The following is a 15,470-nucleotide window of genomic DNA, read 5'->3' on the forward strand; positions in this document are numbered from 1 at the left end:
GAAACCGATTATATTGACAGATTTAAAAACCTGGTCGCTATTTGAAACACCCTGTAGAACGTTCATCTGCGTATCTAAGGCAGCTGACAGCATATTCGGAGCGCAAGTTCGTCTGCTTCGTTTTCGGGGTTGTGGTGACGTCAGAACGCCGAGGTCTGATTGGCTCTGATTGAACAATAATGGTATATATCAAGGAACTTGCTTCGAGGTCTACACAGTATTCTTCAAACAGAGCCAATCAGAGCTCGGTGTTCAAACGTCACCACAAGCCCTACAAAAGAAGCAGACGAACTTGCCCTCCGCATCTGATGCCCTTAGTTTCATTTGGCTGGCTTTGACTATGGTGCCTAAGAATCGGTGGCAACGTCAATTCTATAATTGCCTTCCTTCATTACGTTGAAAAGGCGTGGAAGTCTTTCATATCAAAAGGCTTCCTTTACCCGGTGACCGGTGGGTAGAACCTCAACGACTCCGAGATCACTTGGTCCAGGTACCGCATGCCGAAGGCGTTGTCGTGGGTAAACTTTATCTAGAACAGTCATATGTATGCTCAAGTTACCTGCAGTCGAGATGCACTTTACGGAACGCCAAGAACGACCGACACGTAGTCTATCACCCCACACATGCTTAGTGTGGACATGCAATCAGTAAGCGCTCCGTGTAATAGGTTCATTTTAGGATGCTAATTAAAAAACATTTCGCACGAAATATTAATCTTAGGAAATTTCAGCGCTATTCTTTTTTAAAAATCGCTGTCAATTTTTTCTTAGCTTCTCTAGCTTATCAGCAATTTATCATCTAACCTATCAGCAATTTACCAAAGTATGTGTTTCGGAACGTGTGTCTGCGCAAATGATTGTATTTATTTACACGTCTGTATTTTTTCTTTTTTTTGTTATTGGAGGAAATTAATTAAGTATTGGTTGAATTTTAACAAATATATTAGTTTTTTTACTTGCAAAAATGCACGATTCTAGCACTCTAGTATGTCAAAATGGTCAGCGAAATAATAATGAAATTGCAGTAACGCAAGTACGAGGAACCGTTGAGAACCTTGTACTTTAAGAAATAGGGGCTGTATAGGGGTACACCCCTTGTCCCATATGGAACACCCCAAAACAATAACGCGACGTTCAGTCCACAGATGTCGAAACGACGATACAAACTTTCAAGTGCGGCTCGAGGACCGACCGATACAATTTATGAAAATAGCTAGCGTACGCATTAAAAGCTACAGTAAGACAACCAAGGTTTTCTTAGCCCTGCTGCAAAACCTCCGTGTTTTCGTTTTGTTTTTGGTCTTTTATACGAAAATTAGCTATTTAATGCGTTAGATCCAACCGCTACCGAGCCGCTCGTAAAAGTTGGTATCGCCAGCTTTTACGACTGAACTGGACTGAACGTCCAAATGTAGTTTTGGGGGGTTACAGATAAGAAAAGGGGTCTACCCCTATGCACCCCCTATTTCTACGAATGTAGATGTAAGCATACATACCCAGTTTAAAAAAAAATAACTTATTGTCTTTGCCATTTGGAGCGTTTGGTGGACTTTTCAATAATTCACTCACTTCGCTAAAGTTTCGGCGGAAGCCTGTCTGTCATTTTAATTTTGCTAACAGCCTGAAAAAAAAATAGTATTACGTGTGCAGGCTATGTGGCCTACTATTCTAAAAATGTGACTTTTTTTATAAATGAGGGCCTGTTTCTTTTAGGTGCGAATAAGTAAAGCTCCCTTTACTTTATTTTTCTAATTGCTCTATTGTCAGTAATTATCAGTGAGACTAATTGTCAGTAAGACGTGGCGTCAAATGACTTCCCTGAAAACTTGTCCGCCCGTTGTCACGGCTGGTTCGAATATTTACTTGATCATACTCTTCAATCACTTCAAATGTACAGATTACAATACAGTAAATCGCGGTTAGAGTAAACACGGTGCAAACTGTTATTTCGTATGTGGTATCAAGCGCTTTAATGCCAAGTTTTGGCCATTGTTTTCCAGTTGGTTCAATGGCTGTGGGCACTTTTACGGTGGTAGATGGTCCACCTCATCAAAATCAAACTTACGTATATTTAGCTTGCACAATTAAAAAAAAAAAAGTCGGAGATATATTTACGTTTCTCTCCACTACGGCAGTTATTTTGCTCCTTAGTCTGTTTTGAACGCCTTGGAACTTCGCCAACAGGAAGGTCGTGAACGTCAACGCCGTGCTCGTCGTCTCAAAACTGTGTCAGAGAAAGTAACACACGCCCAAATACTTTGTGACTCTCTAAATTGGATCGGAGAGATATTTTAATACAAGAGTAAGTAGGAATGTAACATTGACATAAAGCAGAACCTCGTTTGACTGATGTAAGACATAAAAGGTTAAAAAGCGCGAACGAAACAAGGACAAAAAAGGCACAAAGACGATAGGACGGGCGCTACACGTCCTGTCACTTTGTGCCTTTTTTATTCTTGTTTCTTTTTCGCTTTTTAACCTTTTAAGTCAGTATGAATCAACTCGCTCAACCCAAGCTTTTAAACTTAAGTAGGAACTTGTCAGACAATTGCAGACATCATCCAGAGAGGTTTTGCTTCGGCGCAGCTTTCTTTGGAAACTCGCGCGGCGTGGCGAGACGGTAAGATTGTGGCCTTATTCCGTAAGTACGCCGCAGAACGAATCACAATCAGCAAGGAGCTTCTGCGTATACTCTGTTGGAATTAAAAAATTTCAGAAAAAAAATGACCACATCTCTACGAGGTGAATCATGTTGATTGGGGCGGAGCTCTGGTGGTGCTGATAATACTGATTTTATTGTTCACAGGTAGTGCCGATGGTGCTGATTTTTTTTTTATTGCTCATAGGTAGTGCTGAGTTCCGGGTTGTGTTTGGACTTCATTATTACTGCGTTATGGTCGGTGAAATGCAGAGCCAGTGGTTTTTCTAGCGGATCAGCTTGGATCCACTAAAAGCCGTGGGAACGCGTCTCCACCGATTAAGTGAACGGTTTATGTCAGAAAGAGAATGTGCGGTATGGATCGTGGTTATATACGCATTTGAGTATTTGACCGCAGCGCCTTCTCGTCTATAAACGTTGAGCCAATGCATGCAAAGTTGAACGCGATTATATACGCATTTGACCGCAGCGCCCTCTCCTGTATAGATGTTGAGTGGCTACATGCAACGTTTCATCCGTGACATCCCCAGCTCTTAAGTTACTACCACATCTCAGAGCCCCCTACTCCTCCCGCAGTCGTGGCCCAGTGGTTAAGGCGATGGACAAGAAATCCATTGGGGTCTCCCCGCACAGGTTCGAATCCTGTCGACTGCGCAAGCATTTTTTTCTTTTTGTGTGAGCACGGACGCCGGCCGGCCGGACGGCCGGACGGCCGGACGGCCGGACGGCCGGACGGACGGCCGGACGGACGGACGGACGGACGGACGGACGGACGGACGGACGGACGGACGGACGGACGGACGGACGGACGGACGGACGGACGGACGGACAAGGCTAGGCCCTAAGGAGCTTCGCCCCTAAATTGCAAGCCCGTAATTTTCGAAGAGAGATAGGTAAAGAAGCGGCCACTAAGTAGGGACACAGCATTCTTGTGTAATCCCCCAAAAAAGAAAAATGAAGCTTTCTTGTATTTTTAAAAAAAAAAAATTAATTCCTATCAAAACAACGCCCGCGTCATGTCCAGGGCAGCTTTGTTACTTGGACAATCAGTGGAGCTGCTTCGTGCTTGCGAATCCTATCCTGTGGGATTTCGGGCTTAATCAACACGTCTAATGCCCTGTTGTAGGTAATGAAAAGCCATATAAGCTGTTCCCGCGAAGTCTTGCACTCTTTCCACTTTTCAGAGCGTCCGTTGGGGAGAAGGCGAAAGCGGGGGAGAAGATACTTGCCTACCCTCCAGTGTTTGCTCTGATAAAGTGGATGTCTGCTACGTGGATTCGGGTGTCTACTCCCGTGTTCCGAGGCTATTCTTATCCTTGGGTACATAACGGTTCCTTATTATGAAGGACAGAAGAAATTCAAGATATTCCACATGGTGGTCCATAGAAAATAATGGAAAAGAGTGACTGTCATAGTGATGAATTGTTCACCACAGGATAAAGTGCAGATTATCAACTGAATTTTTCGTAGAAAAACTCCAAATAAATAACTTTCTCTCTGGTGTTATAAACACTTCCAGACTTCCACGAGAATACAAAACAAACATTCTCGCACTGAAACTACCCCTATCCTAGACCAAAACAGTTGCCCCACTGTCCAGCAGGGTTACAGATGGTAGTATGAGAAATGATACTCGTTTCTTTTTTTAGAGCGCAGCTCTTAGGCGCCCGTTCCCTGCTTGAGCGGCGTCGGCGTCGCCGTCGGCGTAACCGCAACCCTCGTAACCCTCGTGAGGGTTACGAGGGTTACGAGGGTTAATCTCATGAGGATTACCCTCACGAGGATCACGAGGGCCACGAGGGTTACTTACTTTCGTAACCCTCACGAGGGTTACGAGGGTTAGTTACCCTCAAAAGGGTTACCTTCACGAGTGTTACCCTCACGAGGGTTGCTTACCCTCGTAACCCTCACGAGTGTTACGACGGTTAGTTACCCTCAAAAGGGTTACCTTCACGAGGGTTACCCTCACGAGGGTCACGAGAGTTACCCTCACGAGGGTCACGAGAGTGGCCCCCACAAGGGTTACTAGGGTTACCCTCACGAGGGTCACGATGGTTACCCAGGTCACGTGACCCCCCGTTGACGTCATCGCCACTGATGACGTCATCAGTGACGTCACTGATGACGTTACCGGCATCCGCATCATCCTCGTCATCATCACTGATGACGTCATCAGTGACGTCACTGATGACGTCATCGACATCGTCACGTGGCCCCAGCTCACGTGACCCCCCCCCCCCGACGTCACGTGACGCCCCAATGTCACGTGACTCCCACAAGGTCACGTGACCCCCCGCCCCCCGAGGTCACTTGACCCACCCCCCCAGTACCCTTCCCTCCTCCTCCTCAAGAGCTGCGCTCTAATTCGTCGTTACAGGGAGTTGTAAACGGCTTTCATTTTTTCTTTTAGAGCGCAGCTCTTAGGGGCCCGTTTCCAGCCTGAGCGGCGTCGCCGTTGGCGTCGCCGTTGGCGTAACCGCGCCCCTCCCTCTCCTCCTCCTCCCCTTACTCCTCCTCCCCCTCCTCCTCCTCCCCCTCCTTCTCCTCCTCCCCTCATTGTGTAGTATGGTCCGGGCGGGTCACGTGACCTCGGGGGGAGGGGGTCACATGACCCGTTTCCAGCCTGTGCGGCGTCGCCCCTCCCCCTCCTCCTCCTCCCCCTCCGCTCCTCCTCCTCCCCCCTCCCCCCCCCCGCCCGGTAAAGGTGGTAAAGGAGAGGAAGGGGGAGCAGGAGGGGAGGAGGACTAGCAGGCATGATCACCAGGGAGGAGGAGGAATATACCCTCCACTCCTCCTCCTCAAGAGCTGCGCTCCAACTCGGCGTTACAGGAAGTTGTAAACGGCTTTCACTTTTTTTTATATACGCTTTAACAATTTCTTTGAATTGTTTGTTATTATGTTTCAACAAAGTGGCAGCGCCACCGACACCGAGGTTCGGACGCGTAGTCTCTGCAGGGCGATAAGTGTCGGGACGCAGCCCTTTTTGTGAAATTTGGTGTTCTAGTAATCGCGTGTTTTATTTATTTATTTATTTATTTATTTATACTGCAGGCCATTTCTGGCCCAAGCAGGGTGCGACAACAAGAAAAAGACGTAACTAAACAGAGTAAACCTACAAATGTGGTACACTGGAGGTCACAAAAAAAGAAAGCAAAAAAAAAGAAACACAAGTTCAAAGGGTGCATAGATAATACAACAATGGGGCCACTGATAGCCACTTGCAATAAGCGCAACAGAGCACATAAAAAATAAGGTAAGAACGCTAGTGACACGTTGTATCTTAAAATCATGACTACAACATTACTGAAATATAACAAAAAAACAACAACATGCGAGCGCGTTAGAAATTCGAAGAACATGCATCAACAAATTGCTGTACTGTCGTACATGCAACAATTTTGTCAGGTAGAAGATTTCATTCATCTACAGTTCTGGAAAGAAAACTTGAACGCATTGGATGACGATCGAAAGGGTCGAATGTGGTGCGAGTTGTTTATTCTAATGGAATGCTTGAAGGGAGGGAGCAAATACATGGTACGATCGATACCGGTTTGCCTGTTCGCAATACAGTCCAAGAGTTTTAGCCTAGCTAACTTACGTCGGGCGCACACAGGTTCTATGTTTGACAATGACAACATCTCGGTGATAGAATCCGTCCTTTTGTATCTGCCGTACACAAATCATAGACTCTGGTTTTGTATAGGTTCGACTTTAGAAGAATCAACTTTGGTATAGGGATCCCTACTACAGTGGCGTACTCCAACATTGGCCTTTTTAGGGTCTTATAGGCGATTAGTCTAGTGGATGTTGGTGCCAGCTTTAGTTTTCTTCTAATGAAACAAAGTTTTAGAAAGGCAGCTGAGCATATATTATCTACATACACCTGTTCCTGTGTACGTTCCTTGGCTTCTAATTGGTCTTAGAATTGTATCATTTTCGTCTATAATTGTGCCAGAGGTATACAGATGTGCGGCTGAAATCACGTCTTACAACGTTTTTGCTGAAGGGCGAATGTCCTAGTACCTTGAAAATTACCGTAAACTGTTCTTGGAAACGCTTTGAAGAGCTACATTGGTAACTCTCTAAAAAAATGACACCTGTTACTCCCTAAGGAAGCGCCATTGGTAAATCTTTACGGAACCGCCCGTTGTAACTCTAAAAATAACAGCCATCTGAAATTCCCCGAGCAACCGCCATTGGTAGCCTCTTGACGAACCGCCATTGGTAGCCTCTTGAAGAACCGACATTGCTAACTCTCCGAGGAACCACTAGGAAAAAGGACCTGTTTTTCAGCAAGTTTCCAAACTGTGAGACCTATAGGTGCTGCGAGTCGTCGTTGACTTCCTGCCATATACCGTCTTGGCTTGAGTATTCATTCTTCTGTTTTATTGTCACGCATTTTCATCAAAGTCCGATGCAGAATTTATATTCAGTGGAACATTACCATGTTATCCTCGTGCTTTTTTTCCGGAGCGTGCTTTAAAAACTAGTCTCACCACCTTGGATAGATAATGCTTTGTTTTGGCGCAAGTTCTGCAACCATGGGCAGGACTTCAGAAGCCTTCACTATCAGACAATAAACAGACGCCAGCAGCAATATGGTGGCATCCAAGGGTCATAGTAGGCAACGGCTATAGGCAGATCAGAAATTTTATCTTTTCCACCCGATTATGCACAAAAAGATGAGCGAATCCAGCTTTAAGTGCATGAGATCGATCATTTATTCTCCGCGTAACTTCATTTATATTGTTCAATGCGTTCTAGCATTATAAACTCAGATTACTGATTTGTGTGTGGGGAGCGGCTTATAAGCATATGCTTTGATCAACCATGTAACATCTTTATACGCTAATGGAGATGTCTGTATGATGCGTTTTTTTATTCTTATATTATCATTAAAAGTGTGATTTCTCTCTTTGCCCTATAAGTGATTTAGTGCAATTTATACCAACTTACCCAGCCATTAGAAAGACTATAGCGCTCGCCTGTATCTCGGCATTATCCAGACTCCTCTTCTTGTCCTTGCTTGATTTGGATTCTGCTGCTGAGAAGGAAATCAAGTTTAGTTGTCAGATAAAAACTTTAAGATCATTTTAACCTCCTGCCGCACAACACATAGTACAACAAAAGTTGTGAGCGCAATTAATGAATCTGAATCCATTGGTAAAAGAATTAAAATTTTAAGAAGTACCTTTCTAGGTTTAGAATAGAAGCTTGGGCGTGTTGGTGAGGCATGATAATTCAAAATGTACGGCGAAACAGGCGGGACGGAGAAAGGAGACAAACAACCGCTGAACTCACAACTGAAGTTTTAACCGTCAAGGCGCAGCCTATATCCGCGATCAAACAAATGAAGCGCACAAAGGCAATGACACCCCCCTAAAACCCGCACAATCATTGCGCATTCTGTGGTCTTAAAAGGAAATCTAATTCTTCAGACGACGAAAGAACTGACGGGGCGCTGACACACTTTTCCTCCAAGCGCGCTATCGTCTCTGCCTCTATAATCTCTCTGGTGAGGTATTGGCACTCCTTCCATGCAATGACAGTACACGTTTTGTCATGACTGTTGCTGTGATGCGGGTTTTTGACAAAAGTGTACTGTCATTGAAGAAGTGCCAATACCCTGAACTGGGGCCCTAATCTGGACACTTGGCGAAAACGTCGGCGAGAAATCCGGTGGCTCTGATTGGCCGGCGCCAAGATCAAGTGCGGCGTTGTCCAATCACGGCAGCCCGATTTCTTGTCGACTTTTTCGCCAACTGTTTAGATAAGGGCCCCAGGGCAATTATAGAGGCAGAGGCAATAGCGCGCTTGGGAGAAGAGTGTGTCAGCGCCCCGTCGGTTCTTTTGTCGGCTGAAGAATTGGATTTTCTTTCAAGACGACAGCATGCGCCATGATTGTGCGGGTTTTAGGGGGGTGCCATTGGCTTTGTGCGCTTCAATTGTAAGATCGTGTATATAGTCTGCGCCTTGACGGGTTAAAACTTAAGTTGTGAGTTCACTGGTTGTTTGTCTTCTTTCTTCCGTGCCCGTCTGTTTCGCTGTACGTTTTAACTAATCGTACCTTACTAGGCTCAAGATGCAATCAGTGACGGTGGGAACTGTAAATGCTATCGAACAAAATTGTATTTATGTAATTTCAAACAAAACAAGTAAAAACATCTATAAGGAAAGTTACTTTAAAAACGCGATTGCATATATTTCTTTTCTGTCGTTCATTTTTTTAATGCGTTAGCATTGGAACGCTCGTTTTCGAGAAAACTTGCCGGAGGCAGTCCGTGTTTCAGCGTCATGCTGAACGTGGCGACGAGAATAGGGTGGTGAGGAGGTATCGTGTCGGTGGCAGGAAGAGAGGAAGAGGGTGACGCGTACTGACGTCAGCGCTTCGGACCAATACGAGCGTCGCACAGCTTTCGCGGTGCCAAAGACGAGCAGGGCCGCGTCGCCTTGCAATGCGCAGTTGCCGCTTCGGCGATATGATGTGGTCCTTTCCACAAGTGATATGGCTGACCGTATCCAAGACGACGACGGAAAAAAGCCGAGGCCCCGAATTCAATGATTTAGTTTTTATTTTAGTTATCAAGTTTTCTAGTTTTTATCAATGTCCCACATTCCACATAAATGAAAAGTTACCCGCTGATTCCAATCATGCATGTAGTTTTCTGTTTCTTTCTTTCTTTTTTGCGGGAAAGTCGCCTTTTTATTGTGACGTAACAAGTTTAGTTTACGTCGGCCTTTTTGTAAAGGCACCCATAGACAAACTTCAGTTGTCAGACTCGCTTAAAACTTGAATCAAACTAACTGACATTGTGATGTCTCGCCTTCGTAGCCCACAATGAGCTGATGAACGTTTGCAGCTGCTCCTTCTTCGGCCTCAGTGTTCAGCAAATGTTGCAACAGATCTTCTCGACGAGCCGGAAGAAAATACACAAATATGCTGTGACAATCTCCACTATTTTCTCTATTCCACCTAACAGTTATTCAACATATACATACAATTACCACTATGTCGTGGGGCAAAATTGTCATCCTTGTTCTACGGTTAGCAAGAATTGTTACCTCCTACTTTCGTAGTATCTCACGTTCCACTACACCAGTCTCACCACGCTCCTCTTTCTAGGTTTTTTATGGAAAATGTTTTTAATAACCCGGAAAAGGAAAATTAGGACCGGGTCAGTAAATGGAGGGCCGGGTAATTCCCAGCCCCCACCCCGAGAAAGCACCTTCGGTGCTTTCTCGGTTTGGGGGCTGGGGATTAAATATGGTTGAACCTTTTTCTAGGTTCAGCCTGAAAACATGGGACTAAAAAGGCAGAATTTCTTTCTAGGTTCAGCTAAGACACCTGCATCTGCGCTGTTCGCACGCCGTATTGTCTTTGAGAGCTTAAAAAATGCGGGGCGTCGGTTATTATATTTTCGCTTTTTGCTTCGAGATTTGTTCCTCAGCCCTCTTCTGGCTAATGCTGCAATCTTGTCTGCGGAGACCTGAAGAAATTCTCGGGACTCGCCGCGCCTCGCGTTTCTTTTTAACCTGCAACTAACCATAGAAAAGGACACTTCCCTCTGGGTTCGTCCTGCGCAAGTCAATTATCGGCATGATGCCACATCTGATGTCCGACGGTGCCTTCATGAAACGCTACCACAAAAGAAATGCCAATTTCCATAGGAGAGGAAATTCTGGAAGGCAAGGTGAAAAACGGACAGAATGTTCCCCAGAGATGCATTAGAGAACGCACGACGATACCAGATATATTCTAAACTGAGCTTGCTTTCAAAGCTCTCGTGAAAACAAATTATATATATATATATATATATATGTATATGTATGTATATATATTATCCCAGATGGGCCCATGGAGAAAAGTATTAGTATGTCTGAAATACCTATATTCCAACGATTGCTGTTATGATGGGCTTCATTATCTTTAACAGTGAAAACCAGACATTGCGTTGCAGCTCTATTCTGAGCACCTTCAAAGACTGAAAAGTACACTTAAAATGCCTGTTTGGCTGTTAAGGCTCATATGACTCACAATAATGCAGCAAAATCCAATCAACTGAGGAGCTACTCGGACAGTTTTGCACCGTCCAAAGCAGTCACAGTCATTAGAGGCAAAACCAAGAGCGAAACTTTCTTATGACAAAAAAGTTTGTAAATTTATATTACGACAAAGTTAAGATCTTTCGAGTATTCCCGAAGCAAACTTTTCGCAATTGTTGCGTAAGTTACGACGAAATCACGATTTCGTCATAACTTGCGCAAAACTTACAAACTTACTCAAACGTTCGTAACTTTGTCGTAAGATAAATTCACGAACCTTTTTGTCGTAAGAAAATTTCGGGAATCTGGCCCAAGACGCCTAGGCTTCCGCGAAACTGCTGTGAACGGAGAATTCGTCCAGGCAAGGACGAGTGATGTCACCTGACTACTATTCACGTCACGTGACCGCTACATTTAGCCGTCGCGTGACGCTCCTGAGCCGGGTTGACACGTGACGCTCCCGTGACAATTCTAGCCAAGAAACAAACTCTTCTTTATTTTTTTTTTCAAATTTAGTTAAGCATATCCTATTGGAAAAACGTACAAGAAACAAACCTGCTGCTTGTACAGTTCTGGTATGACACCACTATAATTTCTTTGTGTTACGCATGCAGCTAGTTTGGTTTGTCGTTCTGCATAACTGGAGATACTGGCACCGCTATGGCTCCGGGTCTGTCTATACTGGCAGCCACTTTGCTTGCCGATATGATTCGGTGTGGCTGGTATGATTTTGCGTCCGATGACGTAGGCGACTGCCGTCTTTCCAACAAAACGCTTATACCACAGGACCACCGGTATAACCAAATCATACATGCAGAAAGACGACCGCCATCTTCCAACAAAAACATCCATCGTTCACCACCGCTATCGTTACATACACCATACATGTCGAAAAAGAACATAAGCCACGTTTACACGAATGCGACTTAGTCGCATTGAATCCAGTAGCCGCATTCAATATGCGGTCATGAAAACGGCATAATGCGCAAAGCGCATCGCATTTTGGAACGGGGAGGATTATCGGAAGGCGCTCGCTGCGGGAGCGAGTGAACAGCTGAGAACATGGCGGCGGCCAACCTCGTCGGCGGCGCGGAGAGCGGTCCTGCAATTTTTTTCCCGAGAACGCAAGCTTTTATTGCGATCATAAGTAAGCGGAATATAACGGAGCTGCTCGGTGAGGGCGGCCCCGTCCAAACCTTTGCGAAGTACGACTTGCGCGTCCGAAGGGGTCACAAAGGCTTCGGTGCAAGCACGAATGACACCGAGAGCTCCGAGCACTGTAGAGCACTGCATGGTAAAGCAGAACGAGCAGCTCCTACCTCGGTGCAGTTCCTGGCTCCGCAAGAGCCTCTCGGACTCGGGGTCCGGTTGGTCTGGTCGCGATCGGCGAGGTCTAGCGCGGCGAAACGCGAGGCTTCCTCGAAGCGTGCACACACACGTCGCCTCTCGTTCAGAGTGAACCGGCGGCCCGGCCTGGAGTCCTAAACGCCTTCCGTCTCCAAACTTCTTCCACAGCACCGAAGACAGCGGGCACGATCTTTACGTTCACTGAATGCGTCGAAAGGCCTCCACGTGCGATGCACCGGAAAACGTGGTGCGGCTGGTGCCGGAACGGAACTGCATAACTTCGAGCTTTGAGTCAACGTGCACGGCAACAAACCGATCGTGACACCAAGCCGCGGATACCTCATCACCGGTCGACAGCGGCAAACGGCCCGTTGCTCTATCGTGGGCCGTGACTCGTACTCGGCCAACTTGGCGTCTTTTCGTGGCCCCTCGCGTCGTCGCAACCAGCCACAAACCCGACAAACCCACCAGCCCGAAACCGTAGCGACCGTAGCCTGCGTTAGAGAAAAGCGAAACCGAAACTTAAAGCTTCCGCCCAGTGGCTTCCGCTGCCGCGGCTTTTCTAACTTCGCGGCTTCCACTTCCGGTCGTCGCGGAGATGGCGAAGATAGAGCGGTGGTGGGGGTCGTTGGCTCGTTTACGGTTACGGGACAGATGTTTTGCGGTCCGTTTCTACTGCGTCTCTGGCTCTCAACTGGACGGCGCCTCTCATAGTTCAACCAGGCGTGGTCAGCCTGCGTCAGGCCGGCTCGACTCGTCCGATCGCCGGACCGCAGGCGACTTCCAAGTACGGCCGTTAGGCCTAGGATCCGAAGGCCTAGGATCCGTGAAGCGGTAAGCGAATCTCGTCCCGTTTTCGTTCTACTTTTAAATTACGTTAGGTGCGCTACAGTATAAGCATGCGTGCCAAGTGTTCGTGACAATTTTGAACTAGAGTAATTGTGCTTCATTGCGGTCATTTGCCGAAAATGTAAATCGAGCAATGAACGAGGAGCCATGCATGAAAACGGTGTATGTACGATGTTAACTTCTACCTGGGCGGCTAAAAAAAAAAAAAGACTGGTTACGGTTGGATGCGAGGCTGGTCCCAATGCAATGGTAAGCACTTAGAGCGCCTTTCTGAACGGCATGTAAGCAATATAGCGATCAACGAGACGAGCGACGGCGAGAAGCTACGAGAGCCGGCGTCGAGCGCCGAAGATTTCTCACTCGCTGCTTGCGCCGCTCGGTTCTTGGGCTTCTAGAAAACGTCGCTCATCGCCTCGGTCGCTCGCACCAATCGCTTTCATAATGTGTGTCTCGTCGCGCGGCTGACTGCCGTGTTTATTCAATATAAATCGACCTTTTTTTTTTTTCTTCTTCTTTTTCTTCTCGGAAATTGTGACTAAAGAATTTCGACACCTACATTCGCGACCAAATTTTGCGACCCTACCGGAGGCATGAAGCTATCGAGTCACCGAGCCGGCGTTGCCGTAGAGCCCCGCCGCTTCTTGTTTCAAAAAGCTTTTGGTTGCCGAAATGGCTCGCCGCCCGCGGTTGCCGGTTGGGCGTCGGGTTTCGACATCGCGCCTCTAGCGTTCCCCTTGCTGGGCAACGGGTAAGGAGAGGAACGCGATGCGCCACCCTGTTGGAAAATTTCGATGATGGAAAGATATCGGAAAAGGCTCATACAAGCGTAACCGTAATATGGGACATTCTATACAAGCGAATCGGCTGATGGAGTATAGTGGATTAAGGCGGAACGATTCAGGTAGGCAGAACCATACAAGCGTGTCGTATTATGGGACATCCTATACCAGCGTAGTGGAATATAGCGGAACCATATGGAACCATACATGCATAACGTAATATGGGACAACCTATACCAGCGAAAAGGCGATACCAGCACGGTGGAGCCATATGGCTCCAACATGCTGGTTTCGCCTTTTCACTGTTGTACAGGGCAATTTAGTTTTAAGCTTTACATATATGTTTAGAAAGGTCATGAAAGCTAAATTAATGCGGTTTGTGCAGGCGAGTTATACGGCCAGGCGTACGTAGTATAGGGACCTAATCGTAACAATGAGTCAGATGATTAAATAAAATTTGTTAATTGTTAATTTCTATGTTTACAATTGTTAATTAACTTTTTAATTAGTGAAAATGAAAATATGGTTTCAATTAGAAACTTGCTGAGTCATTGAAAACCACAAAATCAACTCTTTTTAGAAGGATATAATGAAGGGGTAGCCTTTTACGCGTTCTGTAAAAACGCTTTATTTGGACGAGTTTCTAGGTTTCAGTTTCTTATCAGAGCTCATCTCTGCGCCCAAGGTCCTGTTCCCCCTTAGACACGCAACGCACGTGCGCCTTGCTTCCCTCCATCCTACGAGGGAGGCGAGGGGGCGGCTTCGCACTGCGGCCACCGGGCAGCAGGACCGCAGGTGCAAAGATGCGCTCTGGTAAGAAACCAAAGTTTGGAAACGCGTCCAAATTGACCATTTTTTTAGAACGCCATAAAATGCTGCTCTTGTTTTATATCTTTACAAAAAAAAAGTTGATTTAGTGTGTTTTGATGATGCTTAGCAAGTTTCTAATTGGAACCATGGGTCTATTTTCACTGATTAAAAATTTCAGGAACATACTATACTTAGAGAGAGGCTGAAGCGGTTTTGTATTTGAGAAAACATTTTTATCTTCTTCATATGACCTCCAGAATCTCAAATATCAAAATTATTTGGTAATTTTATGAATCGAGGCTGCATAGTCATTTTTAAAGCGCTGTGAAAGCACTTCCCTGGAGAGCGACGTCACAAAAGTGACTTTCGAAATCTTTGCTCATGCATCTTCAGCACCTATCAAAGCTATGCACGCACGTGCTGTTTTTTAAAAGGGCAGAAAAATGTGTCACAACTGGTGCCAATGCGGGAGAATATACCTAGAAAACTTGAGATTGGACGAGCGGCCCTTAAGCGACGCGCTTGGCGGCCGAAAGGTCTTCTTACGATGTCACTATCGGTAGGATGTTTTTTTGTTTTCTCACGTTTAGTTATATCTTTGCGGAAAACGAACGGGATATTCAGATTCGCGAGATAAAACTATGCTAGAATGAACCTCAATCTAGTTTTCTGAAAGAAGACTGGCACATCTCTGTAATAAGCTGACTGATCATTACAAATTAGCCTTTTATACTATGCCGCCCTGGCCATATAACTCACGTGCACAGACCGCGTAAATGTAGCTTTTACGGCTTTTTTAAAACAAATCTGTAAAACACAAAAAAAACACTCTCTAGAATGTCCCCCAATACGATACGATTGTATGGTTCCTTTCCCGCTTGCATTGTTTAAGAAAGACCTGTGGACATCCAGCGTTTCATTGGAATGCTGGATGTCAGCGAGTGTACATCAGTGAGTGGTTTCAAACAAGCTTGATGTTTGCAC

General features: G+C 45.9%; 1 pseudogene; it reads right to left on the reverse strand.

Annotated features, from left to right (window-relative positions):
• The window catches only part of LOC8042014, a 64,667-nt pseudogene that overhangs the window by 1,265 nt on the left and 47,932 nt on the right, over positions 1-15,470 (reverse strand).

Source organism: Ixodes scapularis, unplaced genomic scaffold (assembly GCF_016920785.2).
Source record: "Ixodes scapularis isolate PalLabHiFi unplaced genomic scaffold, ASM1692078v2 PGA_scaffold2__306_contigs__length_199485367, whole genome shotgun sequence".
NCBI lineage: Eukaryota > Metazoa > Arthropoda > Arachnida > Ixodida > Ixodidae > Ixodes > Ixodes scapularis.